The sequence below is a fragment of the Hydra vulgaris genome, chromosome 10 (genome assembly GCF_038396675.1).
Source record: "Hydra vulgaris chromosome 10, alternate assembly HydraT2T_AEP".
Lineage (NCBI taxonomy): Eukaryota > Metazoa > Cnidaria > Hydrozoa > Anthoathecata > Hydridae > Hydra > Hydra vulgaris.
In genome coordinates this window covers 23,565,270-23,586,489 of record NC_088929.1, presented here as the reverse complement: position 1 = coordinate 23,586,489, position 21,220 = coordinate 23,565,270, and the positions used below count along the sequence as shown (strand labels likewise).

At 29.0% G+C, this 21,220-nt stretch overlaps 1 long non-coding RNA gene across 1 annotated transcript; it reads left to right on the top strand.

Moving 5' to 3' along the window:
* Positions 1–288: 288 nt before the first annotated feature.
* LOC136085853 (uncharacterized) lies at positions 289–3,142 on the top strand. Its single transcript, XR_010641223.1, has 6 exons — positions 289–562; positions 858–1,030; positions 1,181–1,469; positions 1,703–1,833; positions 2,681–2,772; positions 2,891–3,142. It is a non-coding gene; the product is annotated as an uncharacterized LOC136085853 (long non-coding RNA).
* Positions 3,143–21,220: the final 18,078 nt, after the last annotated feature.

The window sequence follows — 21,220 nt, the reverse complement described above, 5'->3', positions numbered from 1 at the left end:
ATATATATATATATATATATATATATATATATATATATATATATATATATATGTTTGTATAGCTTTTTTTCAATATTTGGAATTTATACTTCTTTATTTTTTTTAAAGTTAATTGAGTTTTATACAGGCGGTTAATTGAGTTTTATATAGGCGGTGCCATTGTCAGGCTTACATTCTGATATTGATGAAAAACATTTTTTGACTTATGAAACACTGATCATTAAATGTTATAGTTTATAACTTGTTCTAAATTCTTTATTATAAAAATAAATTTTATTTTAAAAAAAAAAGATTTAGATTGATAAAATTCCTTTTATTGGTGATGTTAGACAACAACTCATTAATTACTTTCCTCCACACATTAAACAATTTGTTAGCAGCAACTCTGTAGCAGAAGATAAGATTGTGGCCAGAGATTTAATGGCTTGTCTGCTATCATTCTGCTTCTCCCATATCCCAACTCATGCTATCATTAAAAATAGAATTCTTCTGCAAAAAATATTTTTTTCAAAGTTAAAGTCGACTTTGTCTTGGCTTATATCCTTGTTATGGTCAACGATGGGTAAGTGAAATATTACGTTTAATAATGTATTTGTTAGTCCAATTTGTTCATACTAAAAGTGATAGTATTAATTTTGCATTTAAAGATTTTATTCTTTTTAAGTTCATGTACTTTTTTGTTTAAATAGATAATCATTTATGCATTATGTATTATTAATAAGTAAATTTTAAAAGTTAATGTTTTTTAAAAGTTTTATTTGACAATTTATGCATTAATGTTTGTTTAGCAAACAGCCTCATGAATTTAGTATTACTTTTTTTTTATAAACTATAAGATTATATTTTGGTTATGTTAGGATCTCATTTTTAAAAAGTTGCCTAACAATTTTCGACAACGACAGTATACCAAGTGTCACAGCTTAAAGGTGAAAAGGCTTCTACAGGTTTCTGTTTCAAATAACAATAGAAACTTAAACCTGTTGTGACTGAATTGGTAGCTAATCAAGAGCAGCTATTAAACGATGTTGAAGTAAGAAAAATATAATTTATGTATTTAAGCAATATTTATATTATTTAGATATTCTTGTAAATAGTTTTTCTCTTAATTTATTCCGGTTTTTATTAGAGTAGTTTTTATAGCTCTTGTGTGTTTAAAATCGACTAGTACTTTTCATTTAAGAATGAATTAAAAAAAAAAACCTTAACAGCCAACCTTGTCCATTTTAAATAGACAACTATTTAATAATGAGACATTCAGTTTGATACCAAAGAGAATTGGTTTTGCTCCTACACTTATGCTGGAGAAAGCAATTCGTTTTTATGCTGATTTCAAGGATGCTACAGTCAAGATACAAGCAATGTTGTTTTAAATTTCTCCTGAGTCTGGTAACCACACTGATAATTTGTTAAAGCTCCAGCAAAAACTTATTTTCAAGAAGACATGTGATAAATTGTTTATGAAAGTGGATGTAAGTTTATCACCTGAATATTAGAATTTATTTTGAATTAAACAACATGCATGTCTATGTTTCCATAAAATAACTTTTCTTCTGTCTCTTTTTTTTTGTAACAGTTTAATTCTTTCACAAAAATGATTTTAAACTGGAATGTGTGTGAAAAACTGGAATGTGTACTTAAAAAATTTTCACAATATTCTTTTGCAATATTATTTTACTATTATACTATTATATATATTTTTTAGTGTGAGTCTATTGGAGAATACATAAGATTGCCAAGTTCTTATGGTCCCCAAGTGATTTTTAATCACTAGGCATAAGGAGTCGACGCGGTCTTGAGATGGACACTCAGCCATTAGTCAGCACCAGTGAGATGGTGGTGATTTTAGTTATTGTGTACTATTTATTGGACATTAATTACATTTTATCTTTATAAAGAAAAAAAAATCTTACACAACATTCAAAATGTATGGATATATAAAGAAATATTCACTCTGTTAAATGTTCAATATCAAGCAAAGTAAATATTTCCTTAGGAACCAGCATTTTGGAGTTTCTTGGAATGAAAAAAACTTTTTTCCTCATAAATATTGAACACAGTTAATGTCCTTTTCCATAGCAAACTGTTTTATAAAAAAATTGTAACTAGTTGTGTTACAACTAACAATATATATATATATATATATATATATATATATATATATATATATATATATATATATATATATATATATATATATATATATATATATATATATATATATATAAAGAGAGAGAGTTTTGTTTTTAGTGAATTGCATGGTCATTATAAAAGAAAAAAAGCATATTTTAAGAATACTGAAATTTCCTTAAACATAACGGATAACATAACGGGTAATTACCCGTTATCTCAGGTTTTCAAACATAACGGATAACATAACGCCAGTTTTCGTGTTTTATAACGGGTAGTTACCGTTATGTTTAATGTATAATTTGTATGAAAATAACATAACGGCAGTTAGCCGTTATAAAACACGAAAACTGGCGTTATGTTTTTTAAATTATAACGGGTAATTTTTTTACTGTGTATATATATATATGTGTATATATATATATATATATATATATATATATATATATATATATATATATATATATATATATATATATATATATATATATGCACATAAATAAAATGATAAAATTATCATAATTGTTTTAAAAATATTTTTATTTTGTTTTAGTTCAAAATTAAACAATTATTTCAGAAGTTGATGAACTCAATGTAGAACAAACAGAATTAAATTAGAGTGTCGATGATGAGTGTTGAAATAAAGTATAAGTTTTCAATCACAACTTCAATATATTTTATTTTATATGATTATGTATTGTGTTTATTCTATTACTTTTAAAACCAATGAGGAATTCAGTAAGGAAGATATGGTTTTTTTTAGGTTATTTAGGTGCTCCCAGAAGTCCTTAAGGTCTTATCACAAAGCTCCGCGGGAGAGCATTTAACTGGAAGTTCACGCCTCCTTCCTTACCAATGTCGTTTATTGGGCTGGAGCCGGCATCGGACCTCGGACCTCTGGGTTCTAAGCCAGAACTCTAATCACTGCGCCACGGCTGCTCGGTTTGATATTTAAAAAAATATATAAAGAGTTGACGAGCGTATTTTATACTAGCTTAATCTCATAAGCAATTAACTTGTGTTTTAATTTATTGTATTATTTTATAATAGAAAACGTCTCTAGTGTTAATATTTATTTTCTGATTGATATTCTTCACTCTAATAAATGCTGTTTTTGTGTAGCATTATAAATGTATGAAATTATATTTTATTTACTTTGAGTTCCCTATATATTTTTCTTTGTCTACATTAAATCAATTTAAGTTGTAAGTTGTAAATCATTGTACTTTTATATAACTTTTAAAAAGATATTTTGGATAGCTATGTCAAGTCAACGATTTTGGAGATTTTTGAGATAAATTGAAGTAGCTTTAACGTTTAAAATTTTAAATAAATTAGTTGATAAATTTTGATCTAGATAAAAATAATTTTTTTTTTAATATAGTTCGAATTTATTTTATTTCATTATTTTTTTGATTTATTTATTATTTCTTTATTCCTGATTTTGATTAAACATGATTTTTTAAAGGAATTTTTAATTGAATTAGGTGTATATATCGATGAAATTTAGGTGTATATATAGATGAAAATCTTAATTGGAAAATCCACATTGCTAACTTGTGCAATAAAATTTCAAGGAGTATAGGCATTTTATACAAAATAAGAAACTTTCTAGATAAACATACCTTAATTCAGTTATATTATTCGCTAATTCATTGCCATATTAATTATGCAAACATTGCTTGGGGTAGCACTTATAAAAGTAAACTTAAACCTCTCTATCGGCAACAGAAACATGTAGCACGTCTTATAAATTTCAAGGACCGTTTTGCTCACGCCAAGCCTCTTTTATATGATATGAAAGCACTCAATATATGAGTTAAATGTTTTTAATATTCTTTGTTTTATGTATAAATGCAAGACCCACCTTTCACCCGTTTCTTTTCGTAACTTGTATTTTCAAAGAGATAGAAATAAATATATTTTAAGGAACGATAATTTAATTCGACAACCAATTTCTCAAACTAATTTTTGGAAAATTTTATTTCATTTCGCGTTTTTATGGAATAGTATAGTTCTAAATACTTCTAAAGATTTTTCTCAAGAATGCAATTTTGATTCTTTTAAACAAAATCTTAAAATTTTTTCAACTGATAATATACTAATCTACTTTTAAATTTTAAAATTCTTTGAAAATTCCTTATCTATATTAGTATATGTATATATTTAATGTATATTCTTTTTTTTTTTTTTTTTTATGTTTGTTTGTTTTTTTAATCCACAAGCAATTAGCGGTTTCTCTGTGACAAGACCTGATGGTCTTCTTTGAGTAATCCGCGTTCTTTATATTTATTTTTAATATTTATTTCTTAACGATATCTTGACTTGTTAACTTTTATTATTGTAACAAAGTTTTGTTTATTTAAATTGTAATAAATATTGTAATAAAAAACAAAAAAACTCCAAAAAAAAAAAAAAATTACATTTAATTCCCGATAACTCGAACCTCAAAATGACCAATGAATGTTCGACTAAAGCAAATTCCCCTTAAGTCGAACTTTAGCTGATATGAGATATTAGTTCGAGCTCAGGCAATTTTTTTTATTCAATGCTAAAGTTAAATTTACACCATTATCCTGAAAGTATATACATTGCAGAGCCGACGACACCCAATAGAAGTTGAGTGGGGGGGGGGGGTTGCTGGGGATTGTGTAAAATATAAACTAGCTTACCCTATAGTTATGTATTCATCTGTCGATCAATACATAACTAGTTTATATTTTTGAAAAAATAAATAATTCAATTCATTGCTCTGACGTTTAGGGTGGGAGGGGAGGAGGCTAAGATTTTAGGGTTTCTTATTTTCATTCTCCTATCACAGTAATTTTTTTTTGTGAAGAATCTTTTCGTCATCCATATGAACGTAAAAAAAATTTGGAGTATTTATTTTGTTTAAAAGTTGGTTATTTCAAACATTTAAAAACCTTCCTACACCACTGACTTGTGGCGTAGGAAGGTTTTTAAATGTTTGAAATAACCAACTTACTTGCAAAAAACCGATATTTTGCTTCGTTTCGTGCATATAATAATAACTTTATTTGATACTTCAGAGTAATACTTTCAGCTTTTTTTGATTTAATTGGGGTTCGAAGCTATCAACTCATTGCCTTCACGTTTATGGTAGGGGGGGGGGGCTAAGGTTTTAGGGTTTCTCGTTCCCAATTTCCTATCTCAGTAATTTTTTTTGTGAAGAATCTTTTCGTCATACATATGAACATAAAAAAATTCGGAATATTCTTTTTGTTTAAATTTCAAACATTTAAAAACCTTCCTACGCCATTGCACCTAATCATTACAAAATTATTGAAAATGTAACTGAAAAATCAAAAAACCTTCATTTTAAAATTAAAAAGAACTATTTAATTTTTTAGAGGAATACAATAAACTTTATCAAAAAAAAACAACAACAGAAATCTGTATAAAAAAAGTCTATAAAAATAATTAAACTTGGAGAAACCTTACTCAAATTCAAATAGACGCTCTCACCAATGAACTTTTAAATTTTGGTCCTAATTTTGCACCTTCTAATAAAAAATTAGTTTTTATGGAGATATTAACACCTTTTGAATTATTTGCAATAAATTTATCAGACAACCTTACAACAAATGAACAACAATTAGCGTTTAATAATTTAGAAAAAAGAATAGAGATGTGTTAAATATTTATCCATTTGATATAGGTTTTGGATTTGTTATTATAAACTCAATAATATTAAACTATGATCTTACACAAAAGCTTAAAATAAAGTTCTAGAAATCGTTGTGCAAATTAAGAAAAGAAAACAAATTTGATACAAAAACGTATTTCCAGTTATATCCATCTGATTGCATTTTTCCATGACTTAATGTTGTTATAAAGATGGGAGAAAATTATCCAATGCGACCAGTAGCTTTTACCATCGGTATTCCTCCGTATAAAACATCAGAATATCTTGTTAAAATCATTTAACCTACCCTAAACAAAAACAAAGCAAACAAAACCTAACTCAAATATCAACCCTGCAATTATTACTGGAGTTTTTAAAGGTTTCATATCACGAGCCGCTAAAATCTGCTCAGAAAAATACATTAACATCAAGATTTGTTTATAATAGATATGTTTGTTGAAAACGGTCATTAGAGATCAGATCTAGAAACAATTGCCGCGAATTACTTTTTGAGTAAAAACAATCCTAACAATAATGTTGCAAAAAAACTGGAAAATAATGTTTCAATAATAAAACTACCTTGGCTACCATCACTTTGAACAAAACTTTATTATTACTATTAATAGCCTGTTTACAGCCATTTAAAATTATTGTAAGAAATAGTACATAGCGCTTCATATCTTTTTTATAAATTTTTTTTATACATCCTTTTTGTTTTAAAAGCTTCGCGACTTAATTTTTGAAGTCCTTCCTGCGATTTAAATTTGGCAATTTGTTGTACAATCCCATCGCAAAAGATTTTTGTTCGCTTTTTTTGCTCTGGTTTTTTAAGTCATAATTATTTCCAATGAAAATAATCGTGTACTTCATTGTTTTTGATATAAAATCCTTAAAAGACATTCATTTTCTGTAGTTGAATAGCTATTCAACTACAGAAAATATTAGTATTGTGTAAAAGTGTAATTACTTTTATTTGAACACTTTTTTTTTACAGATAGCTAGTTTAATCTAGTCAACATTACTATGTGTGAACCACAATTTAAGATTGATCTCATAGGTTTGTTTTGTAACTTTTGTAGCATTTAAATATCATTTTCATTTGCGTAAAATAATAATAAAGTACAATATTTAAAATGAGGTTCGATAATCGTATTAAAAGTTATTTCTTTGGTCCACCTTGTCAGATATCTAGCAGTTCTTATAAAATTACCAATTATTTTAGCAGTTTTGGCTGCAGTATAGCTAATGTGTTCAGAAAAATTTAAATTGAAGTCAATTTTAATACCCAGATGTTTTACACATTTACTGAATTTAACTACTTCATTTTCAAGCTTTACACATCTGTTAGAATATTTTTCAGTGGTACTTAAGTATTTTACCTTGTAACTTGTAATCAACATACTCATTGACTTACTTGCATTTAGTTTCAATCCATTTTCAATAAACCAGACACTAAGTACTTCCAATTCATATAACTTTATCATCATTTCTTCATAATTTTAACCTTCAATGTAGACTAATGATTAATGTTTACATATCTGATAGCACTGCCAAAATCATTCCTGTATATTAGAAATAACAGGGGTCCTAGTACTGCTCTATTTTAATGTTGGTAAATTGTAATTATACATGTTAGAAATCACGTATACGCGTGTTGAAAGTAACGAGTTATTTCATTGTTTAATGACGATTGTAATTAAAAGTATTGTCATGGGACTTTAATTTTGTATATATATAGAGAGAAGATTTTGTGTAAAATTGGTTTGAAAATAGAAAACTATAACAATAGTCAACAAACGTCATCAGCAACGATGGTTATGTTTTATGTTACGTATATTATATGTAAACAACAATTTACGTAGCAACAGTTCCAATCGAGTTAACTTGATATGGAACTTAAATTGCACATTCTAACATCTGCTGCAATACCTGTTTATTATCTCTATGCTATCTTTCTAACTCGACTTAATCTGACTTTCACAATATGTTCCTTCATTCTTCTTAAAATCACTTACTCTTGGTCTGTGAAGCGGATTATGATGCTCTTTAGTGAACTGAACTCGTACGCAGGCCTTGGTATGAGGCCTATATGGCAATTAGCTGGAGGAAGATAAACCGCATAACCAAAATAGTTGTTTTACTTTGTTTTTATTAAATTCATGAATGCGACAATTCAACAAGCTATTTCGACCATTATCCCACCAGTATTCGCTGGCAACCATCAGCGGTTTGTCCGCCAACTACAAACATACATAACTGCGATGGACGTACCCGAATCCAAGAGAAAAACAATAATATTAACATGTTTGTCACCACAGATCTATTCTGCACTGGAAGATCTATGTTTGCCTGCATATCCAGAAGATGGCTCAGTTACCTTCCTAGACATCGAGGAAAACATCATGAAGCTGTTTAAGCCGAAGTCAACAATAAAAAAAGCAAGTAACAAAAGTGTGACGGAATTTTCACAACGGATTGCAAGAGCTGCTGAAGGATGCAAATTTACGATAGACCGAATAGATAACCGAATGTGTGACCAATTCATCATGGGTTTTAACAATGGTGTTACAATCAAATGGTTATTACTGGAACCTGAAGAACTTACGTTTGCAAGGGCTGTGGAGGTTGCTGTTATCCTTGAACGAGTAACTCAGGAAGCGCAACAATTAGATGGCTCCGATAATGTAATGATTGCGGCAACATTGTTACTTCCACGGACATCTGGTGTGTGCGGCACAAACAAAGTTACATGTTTCAATTGTGGAAAACTTGTTCACACGATCATCAAGCTAAAAACTGCTTCAAACATTGCAAAGTTTAAAAGGAAAAGGCAGAACTTGGAAATAATGGCATCCAGTATTTTCCCAGAAATGACGTTGCCATCATTGAAAGTCAAAATAAACGAAATGCTCCGAACAGCATTAGTTAATTCTGGATTCTCCATCACTGTGGTTCATGCTGAATCCACGCATGGAGTTATCTTAAAAAGTCAGAAACTCATTACAACTTTGGGAGGATCTGTGCAAGTGCTAGGTGAAATGGTAATCAAATTGGAAATTAATGGAATACACCGGATGGTTAACTATTTAATTGTAAAAAAAAACTATTCGGGTTTGATTTGATTTTTGGAATAAATGCAATTGAAAAATTTGGAGCAGTCATCATTTATGGTGATAAAAGTTGTTCTGTCCGAATGCCAGCATGTGACACAGCAAAATGTGGTGCTGCACTACGACGGTATACTACGACGAGAAAAAACAAAAATGAAATAAAAGAAATAAAATGCGGTGTCATTAATACGACAAGATGGAATAAATAAAGAAAAAAAAATAAACAAATTAAAATATCAGGACTTCAAAGCAAAGTTCGACGGGAAAAAATGGACGTTATCATGGAACTGGAATAAAGAGCCTGTAATTGATAATACCATTTGTAAATACAAGGTGAACCAAGAGCACGAACGTAGTTACCGTAAAAAAAAAAAAGTGAATAGATCAACTCTGGCATTCTTGCATCATAAAACGAACTATCATTGGGACCACCTAAAGTATTGATACCGCTTATGCGTGTAGTGCAAAAAAACAAAGACAAAAGGTACGTCCAGTAGGAGATTTCTGCAAATGCGGACGTTTGTCAAGAGAAATTGCGTCTTAGGAGAAAAATAAAAAAATGTAAAATTCTTAATCTTAAAACAGAATTGTTTCACCAGAATGTGTTTTGGCATCAAAGTGGCTCCAACAAAAGGACCACAATTTTTCGGCACGTGCTCAACCGTGAAGAAAGCATGTGCTAAATACATTGATGATATATTTGTTGATGAAAGTGTGGAAACTGCGAAAAATGTTTCGAAGCATCTGCATAAATTCGGATTACTATGTAAACCTCCACAAGATCTCGAGCAAGGATGTGTTTTAGGATTGAGAGTTGAAATAAATAAAAACGGGGAACTGATATAGAAACAGGACAATGTGGTACAATTTGAACCTTTAAGAGCAGTCACACAATCACAGCTTTTCAAACAGTTAGGTAAACTCATTAGACATTATCCGGTGGCAGGAAGTTTGCGTTTAATTTCTCAATTGTTAGTACAAAGACGGTTGAATACTATTAAGGAAGTAGCAAAAGATATCCAGATTGTAGTACAATGGATTCCATCTGAAATAAATTTGGTCGATCGTCTCTCGCAAATCCCTCAAAAATTGTGCAGAATAATGTGTGCAACTGGGTTACTTGAACAAAAAGACATATGGAAAATTCATTCAATTTGTCATTTTGGTGTCGCTCAACATTAAACTTTGCTTGCAAAATAACAAGAATGTTTCACGTAAGGAGGTTTTAGCAGTATAAGCGTTAACAAGTTAACAAACACATTAAAAAACTTTGTTGAAGAATGTTAATTTGGAATATCGAGCCGCTCATCGGGCTCAAGGTAACGATATAGTTAAACGCATACACGGAACCATAAAAAGAACAGTCGAATTGTAACCAGAGCAACTCCATTGATCCTTACTCCGTAAAGGAAAAATATTCCAAAATACTCCAAAATTGGAATCGGGTTGCCATTGACGTAACGCATGTAGGTGTTGAATTGTACTTATTGATATTTGACTGCGTTCTGTCACGGTATACGATATGGCGTAAACTGGTAACAAAAACAGCTACTGAAGTTGTCGAAAAACTTGAAGAAATATTCTCTTAATTTAAACCACCAGTTTGTGTTCTAACGGACATTGAATTTCAGTCCAACACGTTAACAAGTTTTGCTGAAGAATGGTATGTTAATTTGGAATACCGAGCAGCTCGTCGAGCTCAAGGTAATGGTATAGTTAAACGCATACACAGAACGATAAAAAGAACAGTCGCCCACTGGAATTGTTCAATTGCTCTGGCAGCCTTGCTGTACAACGAGACAATATCATCATTGTCTCGTTATGTGTTACATCCTTATTAATTTTGAAATTTAAAAACAATGCCAACTGTTTTCATGAATAACAATTTAAAAAATTGATTTTTTCTGAAAAATTTCAAAATTAATAAGGATGTAACACCTTAATCCACATACATATATCTATAAAAATAGGTTTTTTTTAATTTTCATTTTTGCCTTATTGCTTCCCCTCCCTCAGTTGACGTCCACGGCACGTACTACATACAAAGTACCAAAAATAGAATATAAGTAATTTTTTGTCTTTGGCAACCATTTCCTAAAGAATGTATAGCTTTCTTGTGTTTTAATTACCATAGTTTTCTTAAAGTTTTGTCTAAATATTCCAAATATAAGCATGACGATTTTCTGATAAAGGGAAAATTTGAAACGTAATCTCAATTGAATATAAATCAAAACATCTTGCGTTTATATTGGAAATAAAATAATTTAACTAATGTAATCAACTCATTTTTCAACAAAAAAAATGTATAAATAATTAATTTATAACTTTATAACTTATATTGATACATAGATCCATAGTACCCAAACCAACTTTTTGTAATTTCCAAACAAACTATGGATCTTTTGGTTATCAAATGACCTATACCTAATTATTTTTAGAATCATTTTTAGAGCTTTTTTTTTTAGTTTAAGATTTTTTCATAGAAATCCCTATATAAATGTATGTTCAATTAAAAAAAAAAAAAGCTAGCAAGCTGATAAAGAAGGAAATTGAGTTCTAATCAAGAAGGAAAAAAAAATCTTTTAAATTGTTATTCAGAAAAACCAAGAAATGTTATTTAGGCCTACGTTATCTAATGTGGATGGCACTTTTACTTATTTTGATGTAAAAACCCGAATTACTTTTAAGCGTAAATTACTTTACATAACTCATATAAAATATATAATTTACTCACATTTAAAAGTTATTCGTTGTTTTTTTTTACATAAAGTATATAACATGTAAAACTTAATTACTTAAGTTAAGTTTTTTAAATGAGTAACTGTTACTTGAAAAAGCAATTTACTTTTACAAGTAAATGTTATTTGGATTTTTACTTTTACTTGTAAATGTAACTTATTTTTAATGGTAAGTCGTGTAAAGTAAATTACTTTTTAAAAGTAATTTTGGTTATAATTATGTAAAAAATTTACATCGAAATTAAATTTACTTTTTACATGTAAAAAAAGTTATTTATGAAGTAAACTTACGTAAATATAATATTTAGATAACACTTACTTTACAAAGTAAAATAAAGCTATATCATAACAACAAATTACTTTTACGCGTAACTAAGTAACTAATTAGCAAAAACAGCATATATAAAAGTAATTTGAAATTTTTTTTTATTTATAATTACAATTTGTAATTATAATTGTAATTATAATTAATTTGTAATTGTAATTTACAAATAAAAGTAAATTTTTTCTTAAAAATTTTATACTTTACTTTGTAAGTAAAATGTAAGTTATATTATTTACTTTGTCAAAGAACAGTCATTTCATATTGATTTAACATAAATTTTGAGATAGGTAGCGTATTCATATCCATTGCCTGTTTGAGGGCACTTCTGGGTAATACTTCAGGTAATACTCTGAAATATGTGGACAGTGTTTGTGGTGGGACATTGGGAAAGGATTATTTTTCGCGTATATCATATAGGGTAGTTCTATTATAATTAGGGGCAAATATATTCAACTTGCGGGTATACCAGTAGTGTAGAGACGGTCTCCCTGCCGTATGAGTGCTAATAGGGGCTGCTAAATAATCATTGATTTATTTCATTTTTTTGTTGAGCAGAAATAGGTTAGTGGCCATAATGAAAATTTGGTGGGGTATAATTTCCAAGCTATGTGTAATTCATGCATGCGTAAACCTTGACTATGTCACTTTGTTAGAGCCCACTTTTCTCCAGTTTTTTCCTTTGTATTTGCCTTTTCAATCAAGTATTTTGTTATAGAAAAATGACGCAGTATAACATTTTTGGTATCCGCAAGGACATCGACTGCTAAAACAGTTTTCAAAAAATTTTCAAAGTCATTTAAACTAGGGGAAAGGCGCCTATGATGGCATACTTAACTTTGAAGCTTCATTATTCAGTATCCTGAAGACCAAAAATAAAAGTTTTGATATGGATACATTCCTTGTTACATCTAGAACAATAATTACCCTGGGAATTTTCATCAGTTTTATTTTTTTTATAAGTTATTCTTATTGTAAAAAAAAGCACAAGTATGCCATCATAGGCAACCACTGCTCCTATGATGGCATAGGGGGGGATGGGGCTAGTTAGGATCGAGGGTAACTTAATGATTTCATTTAACCTTAGAGTCTTCCCTCAGAAAAGCCAGAAATTACTCGAAACCATCCTAATTTACCATTTTATGCTACACACCAGCATTGTAAAATTTTGCGCATGCGCATAGGATATATTGCGTTTTACGTATTTTTTGGACCAAAAAAAAATTTTGGAGCATCGCTTTCTTTTAACTTTACTTAAAAATAAGTTTTTCTTATAAAAAAAAAAGGTTTTCCCAACTCGTCAATATTTCAACACCCCCAACTCGTCAGTATGCCATCATGGGTAAAAGTCATCATTTTCATTAAAACAAGCTGTGTCTGCTTTGTTCAAAAGATAAAATTAAAGTAACTATTCCACTAAATGCACAAAACTTGAATATAAAATGCATGAAAATTTCATTTCTGCACAGTTAATAGTAAAATCACAATCTTAAATATATGAAGGAAATAAAACTACAACAGCACATCCCCAAATCGATTTTTGTTGATTATAAAAACAATACTTGTGCTCAAGGGACGTTTTTTCACTAAAACTAATGCAACAGTATAGTCATGTAGGTCTAATCATTTTTTTACCAAAATCAATTTTAATGGAAATATGACCGGTATGCCATCATAGGCGCTATGCCATCATAGGCGCCTTTCCCCTATCTTATATAATTTACATGATTAAAGGAGTGTTTATCAGATTTAATCTTTTATTGCGTTTTATCATATATAATTTGAAAAAAGATGGTAACTCCACTTTTTTGAATTTCTCTTTTTTTTTTTTGATTTTACTTTATCTTTCAGACTTTTCTTTGAATTTACTTTATCTTGACAGCACTTGTGTAGTCCCGATGAACATGCATGTTAAATTTGTTTCCTGGGGGGAAGGGGGGTTGTACCCTAATTTTTTTTCTCAAATATTTTGTTTTTCTTTAAAGTTGGGATTTATAACTTTTTAGAAAGAAAGATTTTTTGCAAAAAAGCTTTGAAGAGGCATTTTTTTTGATTTATTTGTTTTAGTATTAATTTTTTCGTCGGGAGGAAATAGGTTAGTGACCCTGATAAAAGTTTACCGTAATAGAGCTGGGTGTATTTGTAGCTATCTTGCTGCTTTTCGCTTCTCTTATTCAGCGTGGTCGTTGTTAGGACCGTCCCGAAGAGATCTTTTGTGGAGGGGGGGGGGGTAGGGGGTCGTATGTGTTTTTTACCAACTAGAGAGACACACACACACAAAAATAAGGTCCTCAATATTTGACAATTGCCATTTATACTTTAAAACTTGCCAACTGAAATGCTAAATGTTTAAATGTGCCAAGTCAAATGCATATATAACAGCTTGGGGGAGGGGATATCCCCACACCCCCCGGTCCTGGTCGAAAAAACCACTCTAACAAAAATGAAAATTATTATTTTTTGTTTATTTATTAATAGCTACTAACGTCTTGAATGAACTAATTTCAATTAGTCTATTCCAGACAACAATTATTCCAGTTATAACTTTTTTTATAATTTCCAGAAATAACTTTCATTTTGGTTAGATTTGTTTTTAACAATAACCACGCTGAATAAAAAAACCAAAATACAAAACTTAGAATAAAATTGCAAAATGCAGAGCCATTTCCAAAGCAAGAACAAAAAACCAGACAGTCTTTTAAAAAAAAATTTTGAACAACTGAATTAAATAAAATCAAGATTAATTTAAAAAAATACATAAATAAAATAAAATTAAAGTTAAAAAAGTAAAAGTAATTAACTTTAACTATTAAAAAAAAGTAAGTAATTAACTAAAAATTATAACTTTTCATAACCACAACAGCCGCTTATTTTAATTTATATAATATAGCGAATTTAGTAGGGTGGTTCAATAAGCACACTTTTAAATTTAAAATTCGATTAGTCGATTATGAAGAAAAGAAAGATGTTAAAAGTCTTGATGTTATTTCATCATATCTATATGATGAAATAACATCAAGACATAATATCAAGTACTTTTTTTTTCAGTAAACTTTTGTTACTTTTTTGACTTTAATTTTCCAAAAATTTAAAGTAAAAAAAATAACAAAAGAGTAAGTCACAATATTTAAACAAGCAAATTCCATTCACATTTTTAAAATCAGGTCTGTAGCAAGCTTTTTGTTTTTGATTGAGAATTTAACTTTATGTAACGACTTGGAGCAAACTCATAACATTTATATATTCATGTTTATGTAAAGCTTTTCAAAAATATTGCCATAATAGGAGTCTGTTAACAATAAACCCCAAAAATGTTTACTTCCCTTTCATGCCATTAGCGTGAGAGCGACGAGCTTATAATAATTATAAATACAATTTTTTTTTACATTTTAAACTAAATTTAAGTTCATTAACAAGTCTCTGATGTCACGCAATAATCTCTTAGTATTCAAAAATTATGACCAAGTAAATTTTTAGCAACTTCTCCAATGATTTAGGGGATTTAAAATATTATCTTTAACTAAGTTATAAGTTCGTCTGACAATCAAATTCTGTTCCTCATTCAAAAGTTCGGAGCAAAAGTTAATTTAACTCTCTTTTCGTGAATAAGTAATCAAATGACGCGGACTTCAACGCTAAAATTTGTCGAAGAATAACGAAGAAAATTAAGTTTTTATAAGTGACTTTAGTCTACAAAGATCATTAGTTTTTTTCAAACAATATTATCAAATTAATTTTTTTCAAATTTAATTTGGTCATTGCTTATTGTTTTTTTTATTACATAAAGACATTCTTTAATGCAGTGGCTGATTTTTAATTTTTATAATTTTTTATTTTTCTAAATTTGCCGTTACAAATAATTACTTTTCTTTTGTAAAATATACAAATGGCGGGGGCAAGAAGAAGAATTATAAAAATATTATTTTATTCATAAATTTAATGTATATTTGGTAGCAGTGCCGGCTCTAGGCACAGGCAAGAGAGGCAGCTGCCTCGGGCGGCACTTTCCTAGGGCGGCATTTTGAGTTCATTGATAAAAATGGTTGGACATAAAAGAAAGAAGTCTGGTAATTTCTACAGAAAGCAAAAAGAAAAACGAAGAGAAGAGGATGCACAAATGTCTGAATCTTTAAGCAATTTTTTTAATAACACCAAAAGCAAGCCAACAACAACTATGAGAGATCCTTGTGATGTTAGTGTTTGTGATGAAATCCATGAAATTCAAGATGCAACAACAAGTTCAAACTTGGTAGTGAAAAATAAGCTAAAGGTGAAAAATCTAAATAGAGAGATGAAGCAAATTTATCTATGACTTCGCAAATTGCATTGCCAGAAGAAGAACAGAGTTTTCAAACTTTAGACCTGACTAACTACAAACCTGAGAGATCCTGCCAATTGGCCTGATCAAATTTCAGATGATCTTCGAGTGACTCTTGTTAAAAGTGGTCCATCAGCACCAAATCCATCTTTTCTATTTCCTGTCAACGCCAACAACAAAAGCTTTTACCCTTCATGCACGCAAAAAGTACTCAAGAATGGTGAAGTTGTTAAAAGATCCTGGCTTACATACTCTAAAAGAAAGGCTGTTGTGTTTTGTTTCTCATGTAAGTTGTTTGGTGACATGGACATCCATTTGAAGACAACCAGTTTTGGAGACTGGAAAAATTTGCACAGACAGCTTAAGGAACATGAAACTTCTAAAAAATACATCTGTTCATTAAGCAAATGGATGGAATTAGCAAACCGACTAGATACCAACAAAACAATTGATGCATCACAACAACGACTTCTCAGTGCAGAGATACAGCTTTGCAGTTAGTTCTAGAAAGATTATTTGCAATAATGACATTTTTAGGAGAACAATGTCTTGCCTTTCGTGGAAATTCTGATGTTTTACATGAGAAAAGTAATGGAAACTTCCTAAAATTAATTGAACTGCTAGCACAATTTGATGCAGTTATGGCAGATCATGTTCACCGAATAAAAAATGTGGAGATTAAACCCATTACTTGGAGAAAAATATACAAAATGAACTCATTCAAATTATTGCAAATAGAATTCGTGAAGAAATTTTGTCAAAATTGAAAATGGCAAAATATTTTTCCATTATAGTGGATTGTACCCAAGATGCGAGTAAAGTGGAACAAATGTCAATTGTGCTACGTTTTGTTCCGATGGAGAATGCTGAAGTTAAAGTCTGTGAACATTTCATCAATTTCATACCTATAGAGCAGACAACTGGTGCAGCACTCACAGATGTTATTCTACAAATGTTGATTCAAACTGGGATTCCAATTGATTTTATACGTGGACAGGGCTACGATAACGGTGCGAATATGAGAGGACATCAGTCAGGAGTGCAGAAAAGAATATTGAAAAAGAACAGCAGAGCCTTCTTTGTAACATGTCATGCTCACTCATTAAATTTGGTCGTTAATGATGCTGCATAATTATCTAGAGAGGCTGTGGCTTATTTTGGAATGGTGCCAGCCATTTATAACTTTCTTAGTGGATCATCTCGTAGATGGACAGTTTTGAAAAATTATCTTGGAAAAAAATCTTTCCAAAGCCTGTGAGTGCAACAAGATGGGAAAGCAGGATTGAAGCTGTGCGACCTTTTTGATACTGTGCTGGAGAAATCTTTGATGCTCTTTTTGAAATCAGCCAAGACATTTCTTATGATTCATCTTCACGTCATGAAGCAAAGGTGTTAGCTCAAAGGATGAAAAACTTTAAATTTTGTTGTTGTACTGTGATATGGTTCAATACTTTGAACCAAGTAAACTTAGCAAGCAAAGTTATTCAGAATATTGAAATTGACATTTCTGAAATCGAACAAACTTTGAACAAAACTGTTAACTTCTTAAAGTTATATCGCTCAGATGAAGCTTTTGAAAAAGTTATTTCTGATGCAGAACTAATTGCAGCTGAATTAGATTTGGAGCCATCATTACCATTTGAAGTTTCTATTAGAATAAGGTTTAAAAAACAAATGCTTTTTAATGAAACTCGAGATGATTCCATTATAAATCCAAAAGATAGATTTAAAATTAAATGTTTTAATTGCATTTTGGATAGTGCTATAAATTTGATTGAAAAAAGATTTAACCAGTTAAATAAACACTGTGATGCTTTTTAATTCCTGTTCAATATTGCATATACTAAAAAAGATTTTTCAAAGGAAAGTCTTAGAGAAAGATGTTTAAATCTTCAAGAAATATTAAGCACAGATACTTCTGCAGATATTGATGGCATGGAATTATTAGATGATTTGCTTGCATTGTCTGAATTAATTGAACCAAAAACGTCACCATTAAAAGTACTAGAGTTTATTTTAAGAAACAATTATTTCACTCCAAATGTTTCTATTGCTTTACGAATTCTGTTAACAGAGCCAGTATCAGTTGCATCTGGAAAGCGTAGTTTTTCAAAACTGAAATTAATTAAAGATTACTTAAGATCTACTATGTCTCAAAATCGTTTGACAGATCTTTCTTTAATTTCCATAGAAAGTGATATGGCTAAAAAATTAGATTTTACTGAATTATTGAAGGCTTTTGCATCTGAAATGAGTAGAAAAGTAAACTTCTTTCACTAAGTCATGTTAAAATATGTCCATTTTGTATGTATTTTGCTTGCTTTTTGTGTTTGTACTGTTTGGATTTAATGCTTTGCAAATATACGATTTTATACGTCACTCATAGTTTTACTTTAAGGTGTTTTTTTAATAAACTGGTGCTTTTAAGTTAGGGCGGCAAACTGGGATCTTACCTCGGGCGGCAAAATACCTTGAGCCGGAACTGTTTGGTGGCATATTACTCTTAATTTTTTTTCATATGCAAGTTTTTTTTAATATAATTTTTTCTTAATTAGTTACTTTTATAGTAAATGTAAATTACAGTTTGAGGAACTTGTATATTATGTAATGTAATTTTCAAAAGTAATTAAATTTTCATGTGACTTACTTTTACATGTAAAAGTAAATTTTTTTTATGTAATCTTCTTTTACATAACTCACTAAAAAAGTAAAAAAGCTTACATTATAAAGTAGAAGTCGTTTCAAAAAATTGCTTCTACGGAAATGTATATTTACATTAAAGGTTTAAAATTACTTATGTAATTTACTTTTTGTTAAAAATTAACTTATGTAATTAAAAACAAAGTAAGTAAAAGAGCCACCCTATTATTTAAAAATGATTCTAACATCGATAAAACGATTTAATTTTTTAAAAAGATTTAAATCATAAAGCAAGTTCTATCATTCACATCTCCTTGTAATTGACACATCATTTTCTAACCAGCTCAAATCTCAGCAGTAATCCATTCACAGAAGCCCAGGCCAAACACAAGAAAAACCTATATATTAAATATTATTTAAAAGTTCTGTTTATTTTTGATATACAGAAATTATTTTGTTGATTTTATCAAATGTAAACTTGTAGTTTACATAGTCTGTAAACTAATAGTTTGTGATATTAAAACCAAGGAAAGGAAAATTTTTCTTTCACTTTATAAAACATTTATAATTAACTTACACCTAATTTTTAACTTATTAAAAAAATTTTACATCTAATTAACTTACACCTAATTTTGAACTTATTAAAAAAAATTTTACATCTAATTAACTTACACCTAATTTTTAACTTATTAAAAAATTTTTACATCTAATCAACTAACACCAAATTTTTAACTTATTAAAAAAATTTTAAATCTAATTAACTTACACCTAACTTTTAACTTATTAAAAAAATTTTACATCTAATTTTTTTCTTTATTCCTATTATTTTACTTTTACAAAAATATTCTTCAGTTTTTATCATTTAGGCTAAAACCTCTTTTAACCAATATTGATTGTGACAATCTTATTACAAGTAAAAAAACAATATTTTACTGTTAATACTGGATGTTAACAAGTTTATATATATAAAAAATATTTTTTATATATTTATTTATATATTGATATATTTTAATCTAATCAGAAATAGTAATTATAGCAAACAAATAGTAATTTATAAACAATGTTGATATGACATGATTAATGTTGGAGTCATTAAAATGACATCAAAATCTTTGTTACCATGGCTAATGTTTGATATCTTTTTTATAACTTTGTAAATACACATATACAGCCCTTGGAATTTAGAAAAATCAGGTCGGCAATAATTTGCTGACCTTAATCTGTGTGAAGTTGGCATCAGGTCAAATGTAGAAATGGCAAAAAAAATGTAAAACAAATGTTTGACGATAAAATATAGAAATGAGGTCGGCGATTTTTTGTCAATTTCAAACAAATTCTAGGTTGGCAGCTAGGTCGGCATTGCCGAATGCTGCCCTTAATTCCGAGGGTTGCATATAATATTATATTATTACATGACTATATCATATTATATGATAAAGTATAACTATATTATAGCCACATAATAGCACAATATTATACATATATTTACAAGGTTATAAAACAAATATCAAACGTTACAATATTATGATGTAAACATATAATCAGCAACTAAGTAAAAATTGACTTACTATAGCAAGTTACAAATACTTAGAAAACATTCATGACCATTCGAACATCAGATTTTTGCAAAATTTAGGATCAAAACTACATTTTCAATTTTATATTGCACTTGAGAAGTATTTTATGTTTGTATATTTATTTTATTTTACAACATATTCTAAAAATAATGTAACAACCTGTGATAATTAATTGAAATTTTTATTATACACCAATAACTTTATTGTTTACAAATTTACAACTGTACTAGTATTGTATAAATATAGTAATACTTTATTGCATAAAAGACTGGCACCCAGAACACATCCCAGCCCGAACCCAATCCTAGCAGGGACACAGTTAGAATGGTTAACTGGGTACGAGGGCAATAAGTTTTATATTATTAATATGTTAAACTAAATTTATATTCATTGAAAGATTTCAAAAATAGTGCGATATAGTGTGTTGCTTTAAGCATTTCTCTGTGCACTGTAGTTACTGAACAACTTATTCAACATATGAGTTGGTTTGTTTTGTTCTATGTGTTTTAATGTCAAAAAATATTTGTTTTTTTACAATTGTTGACTTTTTATTTTACGCCATAGAAAATCAACAACTGTAAAAAAACAAAAAACAAACATTTTTTGACATTAAAACACATAGAATAAAACAATAAACATTAACTTTACCATAGACTATGGTTAAAGTTAATGTTTATTCTGATCATGTTGATGGGGGCCTTTAATTGAAATTGTCATGGCTAATACCAGTACAATTATTTTT